General features: G+C 37.1%; 1 pseudogene; it reads left to right on the forward strand.

The window, feature by feature from the left end:
- The first annotated feature begins 912 nt into the window (after positions 1 to 912).
- On the forward strand, positions 913 to 5,778 carry LOC148554644 (zinc finger BED domain-containing protein RICESLEEPER 2-like; annotated as a pseudogene).
- Positions 5,779 to 6,423: the final 645 nt, after the last annotated feature.

Raw genomic sequence — 6,423 nt, forward strand, 5'->3', positions numbered from 1 at the left:
GTTAGGGATGATGATATCATTGACCTTGGATTACAAGATGACGCACTACCACAATAGGACAAAGATCTTGAAGAAGAAGACAGGGTCGACATGAACGAAGAAGAGGAAGATGAGTTCGATGATAAAAAAACTACCTCGGAAGAGGATGAGGATGGTGAACCAGAGAAAGAAGATGATGAATCTGAATAAGGTTAATGTAAATATAGTTCTATGATATGTAAAATTCTTTACCAAACATTGAAAATAATGTATTGTAATTAACATTGTTTCTGATATATCAATTACTAGGGGTGTTCAAAACCGATCCGGACCGAACTAAACCGATAGACCGAACCGAAAAAACCGAAAACCGAATTAACCGAAGACCGAAAAAACCAAAAAAAGTGATGTTTTACGGTTTTTATGTGGTTCGGTTCGGTTTTCAATTCTTGCCACCAAAACCCTAACCGAACCGAACCGGTTCTTCAGAAAACCCTAAAATTAAAACTACCCCAACCCCACCCCCATACCCCCACCCCCCCAAACGCGTTACACTTACAGCAGCTGCGCGAGTCCCTCCCCTCCCCAGCTCCCCCCATGGAAACCTAACCCTGCCGCCCAAACCCCAGATTGGAGCCACCACCCACGCACCCACACACCCAAACGGCCAGCAGTCACCCACCTTCTTCACTCCTTGTCCTTGATACTCGAAGTCGAAGGTAGCAGTCACCCACTCACCGCGAACACGAAGACGAAGACCCAGTCACCCACCCACCCACAGGACCTCCGACCTCACCACCTCCGACGTCACCGCCTCCACCCAGAAAGCCTCCACCCAGCAGCGTTTCTGGGTTCTGTAGGGTCACCTCACCACCTCCGACCTCGCCGCCTCCACCCAGAAAGCCTCCCACCCAGCCACCGATTCAAGTGCATATGGAGCCCAAGCCATCTATTCAGGTAAACTTTACTTATGCATTCTTGCCTTGTTGTTGGTATTGCTGCTTGGTGCTTGCTGGTTAATGGTTATTGTTCAATGTTCAGTTTGTTCAGTTTGTTCAGTTTGTGACTTTGTTCAATGTTCAGTTTGTTCAGTTTGTTCAATGTTCAGTTTGTTCAGTTTGTTCAGGTTAGTTTAATCATCTTTTTTTGTACGTTAGGATCTAGGAGTTCAATTTTAATATAAAGATTGATAGAATTGAATAGATTTAACCTGAAAAATGATGTTAGGGATCTAGTTCAATTTTAATATAATCAATTAATCATTAACATAATTTAACCTGAAAAATAGTTTATAAGTAATGTTTACCATTTATAGGATCAAAGTTTTGAATTTGGCTTCTAAAATAGAGGCTTTCAGTTTCTGGTTCCTTGCTTGTTTATTGTTTGGTTTATTGCTGTTTATTGCCAAGTTCAATTTGTTGGTATAAAGGTTTATTGCTTGTTCATTGCTTGTTTGGTTCATTGCTGGTTTAATTTGAGATTATCAAGTTTTGTTCTGTTTAGTGTTTAATTTGCCAAGTTCAATTTGTTCATTGCCAAGTTCAATTTGTAAATTCTGTTTAGTGTTTATTGCTGCCTTGCTGGTTTAATTTGTTCATTGCTTGTTCACATTATCAAGTGCCAATTCTGTTTGGTTTATAGCTGGTTTAGGGCTGGTTCATTGCTTGTTTATTGTTTGGTTCATTGCTGTTTATTGCCAAGTTCAATTTGTTGGTATAATGGTTTATTGCTTGTTCATTGCTTGTTTGGTTCATTGCTGGTTTAATTTGAGATTATCAAGTTTTGTTCTGTTTAGTGTTTAATTTGCCAAGTTCAATTTGTTCATTGCCAAGTTCAATTTGCAAATTCTGTTTAGTGTTTATTGCTGCCTTGCTGGTTTAATTTGTTCATTGCTTGTTCACATTATCAAGTGCCAATTCTGTTTGGTTTATTGCTGGTTTAGGGCTGGTTCATTACTTGTTTATTGTTTGGTTTATTGCTGTTTATTGCCAAGTTCAATTTGTTGGTATAATGGTTTATTGCTTGTTCATTGCTTGTTTGGTTCATTGCTGGTTTAATTTGAGATTATCAAGTTTTATTCTGTTTAGTGTTTAATTTGCCAAGTTCAATTTGTTCATTGCCAAGTTCAATTTGCAAATTCTGTTTAGTGTTTATTGCTGCCTTGCTGGTTTAATTTGTTCATTGCTTGTTCACATTATCAAGTGCCAATTCTGTTTGGTTTATTGCTGGTTTAGGGCTAGTTCATTGCTTGTTTATTGTTTGGTTTATTGCTTGTTCATTGCTTGTTTGCATTATCAAGTTTTGTTCTGTTTTGTTTATTGCTTGTTTATTGCTGGTTAATGGTTATTGCTTGTTTATGTAGTTTGACGTTAGTTCAAGTGAGAATATGGGCGACACTGGATTGCCTCCAGTTCCTATTCCGAATGAATCAACAACCATCAGATCTCCGACTGCTTTGCCTCCTGTGCCATCTCCTCAACGAAACACAAGGAAGCTTGCTAGTAGAGGCCGAGGGAAAAGGCGGGCTGTTGAAGAAGCTCCTGTTGATGACTCTGTTGAAACTAAGACCGACGAAGGTAAGAGAAAACCTTCTAGACCTAGGTCTTGGACATGGGATCACTTTACTAAAGATGAAACTAGTAATCCACAGTATCATAGAGCTAAATGTAATTGGTGTGGGGCTAGTTATGCATGTGATACACATAAAAATGGCACTAGTAACATGAAAAATCACTTGTTATCGCAATGCAAAAAATTTCCAAAGGAGGCATTAGATCCTACCCAAAAGATTCTTTGTTTTCAAGATGTGGTAAAAGATGATAGGAAAGGGATAGGTAGTTCACTTTCTGCCGTGTCATTTGATGTTGATCGTTGTAGACAAGCGCTTGCTAGAATGATTATTGTGGATGAATTGCCTTTTTCGCATGTTGAGGGGGAGGGTTTTCGTTATTATACGAGTTGTTTGCAACCCAAGTTTCCAATTCCTGGAAGGCTCACAGTTGCTAGGGATTGTTGGAAGCTTTATTTGAATGAAAAAATTAAGTTGAAGTCTATTTTCTCTCAACCAAATCAAAATGTTTGTTTGACAACTGATTGTTGGTCATCTGTGCAAAACTTAAACTATCTTTGCCTTACTGCTCATTACATTGATGCTAATTGGAAGTTGCAAAAAAGAATCTTGAATTTTTGTGCTATCAAGAATCACAAGGGAGAAACAATTGGTAGGAAGATTGAGAGATGTTTGTTGAGTTGGGGGATATCCCGGGTTTTTTCTATCACTGTTGATAATGCTAGTTCAAATGATGTTGTACTTTCTTACTTGAAAAATAGAATGGAGGATTGGAACTCACATCCATTAAGGGGAGAGTTTTTACATGTTAGATGTTGTGCTCATATTTTAAATCTTGTTGTGAATGATGGGTTGAGAGAAATACATGAGTCAATTTTAAAGATTAGTAATGCGGTTCGACATGTGCGTGCATCACCTGGTCGTACTGAGAGGTTTAAAACTATGATTAAGGAAGCTAGAATTCTGAAAAAAGGCACTGTCCATTTAAATGTTCCTACCAGGTGGAACTCTACCTTTTTAATGCTTGAAAGTGCTTTGAAGTTTCAAAAGGCATTTAAACGTTTGGGGGAGAGAGATTCTGAGTTTGCTATGATGGCTGGTGGGATTCCTAGGTCTGAGGATTGGGAGAATGCAAGGCATTTTGTCAAGTTTTTAAAAATATTTTATGAGGTTACTAACAAAGTTTCTGGTTCAATGTTTGTGACATCTTCTCAATACTTTAATGACTTTTGTAAAATATTGTCTACACTTAAGCATTGGATGTGAAGCTTAGATACGGTACTTTCAAGCATGGCTGAGAAAATGAAGTCCAAGTATGATAAGTATTGGGGAAATATAAAGAATACAAACATGATGATTTTCATTGCAGTTGTTCTTGATCCTAGGTATAAGCTTCAATTGATTAAGTGGAGTTTTGAAAAGTTGTATGAAAAAGAAGATGCTGAATTTTTAACTTCAAAGGTGAAGGAGACGCTTTTCAAGGTGTTTGATAGCTACAGGCTGTTTGGTGGTAACTATCAAAGGTCTACTCGGCAAGATCCTCCTGAAATTAGCACACAAGAGCTTGAGGCACATGAAACTTCTTTTGCTATGGAATTTGAGAAGGAAATGCAATTCAATGAGAGTGTTAACAAGAATGAGGTGGAGTTATATCTTATGGAGTCATTAGAGAAGAGTGGCGTGCAATTTGACATTCTAAATTGGTGGAAAGTGAATTCCACTAAATTTCCAATTCTTGGGGGGATTGCAAGAGACGTCTTAGCCATGCCAGTTTCCACAGTTGCTTCAGAATCGGCATTTAGTACTGGAGGAAGGGTGTTGAATAATTATAGGAGTTCTCTAACTCCGATGACAGCTGAAGCATTAATTTGTACCCAAAATTGGCTCCGAAACTCTCCAAAACTTGTCCTTGAGGAACTCATCGAGGAATTGGAGAAGTTAGAATTAGGTACGGTTAAGTTTCTACTTATAATTTTCTTTATTTTAATCTAGTTTTTATTAATATATATTATTTGTTATGATTGTTTCTGGTGTTGAGTCTAATTAAAGTACATCTTGTTAAGTTTTATGGTATGAATTGTTGTCCTATTATTATTATTATTATTATTATTATTATTATTATTATTATTATTATTATTATTATTGTTCTTGTTGTTGTTCTTGTTGTTCTTATTATGTAATTGTTTTTTTTTATTATTATTTCAGGTTGGTTTGCATTATGAAGTTTTAGCTATTTTGTTGGAAAAGACACCATAACTTTGCTAATTGCTATCAGTTTAATGACAATTTGTTTTTATTTTCAGTTGTGTTGACTGTTGAGCTATTAAACTTCTTTAATTGTCGTATTTGAATTCTATTGTCGTTATATTTCATTAGATCAAGACTTTGTTAGCTATTGTGTATTTTGGCTTGTTGATTTCAATCTTATGACATTGCATAATAGTATGGTAGAATTTTTTTTATTTGATTGAAAAAACCGAACAAACCGAACCAAACCAAACCGATTTTAATTGGTTTGGTTTGGTTTGGTTCGGATGACCTTGAAAAAAAACCGAACCAAACCGAACCGCAGCTTAATTAAACGATCGGATCGGATGGCTTTTCCTTCAAAAACCGAACCAAACCGCACCGCGAACACCCCTATCAATTACCATGTATTATTCCATACTTTTACGTTGTTTAAAGCATTATTTTAATTTGTGTATGTCATCAAGTTACGCTTTAAATGGACGGAAAATAATTATATTTTTAATAAAAACTTATTTCCGTAGGCATTATCGTATGAATTTACCAACGGTAATAACCAATAATTTTTTATAAAAAATCTCCAGAAAAAAGTTCTGATGGAAAAATGGCGAGAACATGTGCAAACATGGCGCCAACGTTAATCCGACGGTAACTTTCTATATATTTCTCCATTCTACCTCCATATTCCGCCACTAATTTTGAAGAAAGTTAGTGTTGGACTACAAATCTCCGACAGTAAGAAGTTTCCGGTGAAGTTTATACCGTCAGATTTATCTAAAAAATCTGCCGGTAAATCCGACGGTTTCTAGCAACTTTCTTGTAGTAATATGACATCGCTTGATGATATAGATAAGGATTCGCCCGATCCGGAGGATCGATGGTATAGGGATAACGAGGTTTCCCCCACTGAAGAGAAACTTTTTTATCCATGTCCAACTATTAAAGTAACTCAGGAGGAGTTTGAAGAATGGTGTAAACCATGACACACATCGCTCATCGTTAAAGTGTTAGGAAAAGGAGTCAATCTTGGCTTCATGGAACAACGTCTCAACCGAGACTAGTTAAAGAAAGATAACATTAATAATATTGATATGGATCGTGACTATTTCTTGATTCACTTTTCAAAGGAATAAGACTATTCGCACGCGCTGATGGGAGGACCCTGGATGGTGGTGGACCATTATCTGATTTTTCAAAGGTGCCGCCCCTTCTTTCTGGAGTATGAAAAATCAGTAAGGAAAATAGTGGCTTGGATTCGTATTCCCAACCTTCCTATCGAGTTGTGTAATAGCTACTTTCTTTGGAGAGTGGGAGCGGCGATTGGCACCATATTGAAAATTGATAGAGCCACTTCTATTCACTCTAAAGGGAGGTTTGCTAGGATTTGTGTGGAGATAGATCTAACTAAGAAACTTGTTCCCAGAATCTCGGTGCTAGGAAGTATTCTCAACACCGAGTATGAAGGTCTTCATCTTATTTACTTCATTTGCGGTTTGTATGGACATCGCTTGGAGGACTATAGTGAATCAATGGTTCATAAATAGGCTGCCGGAATGTTTCCAGCGATAGTAGAAAAGACTAATTTCGACGAACAGAGGATTGGTGTAATCATTGAAGACTAAAATGGG

Source organism: Arachis ipaensis, chromosome B6 (genome assembly GCF_059453495.1).
Source record: "Arachis ipaensis isolate K30076 ecotype BB chromosome B6, ASM5945349v1, whole genome shotgun sequence".
NCBI lineage: Eukaryota > Viridiplantae > Streptophyta > Magnoliopsida > Fabales > Fabaceae > Arachis > Arachis ipaensis.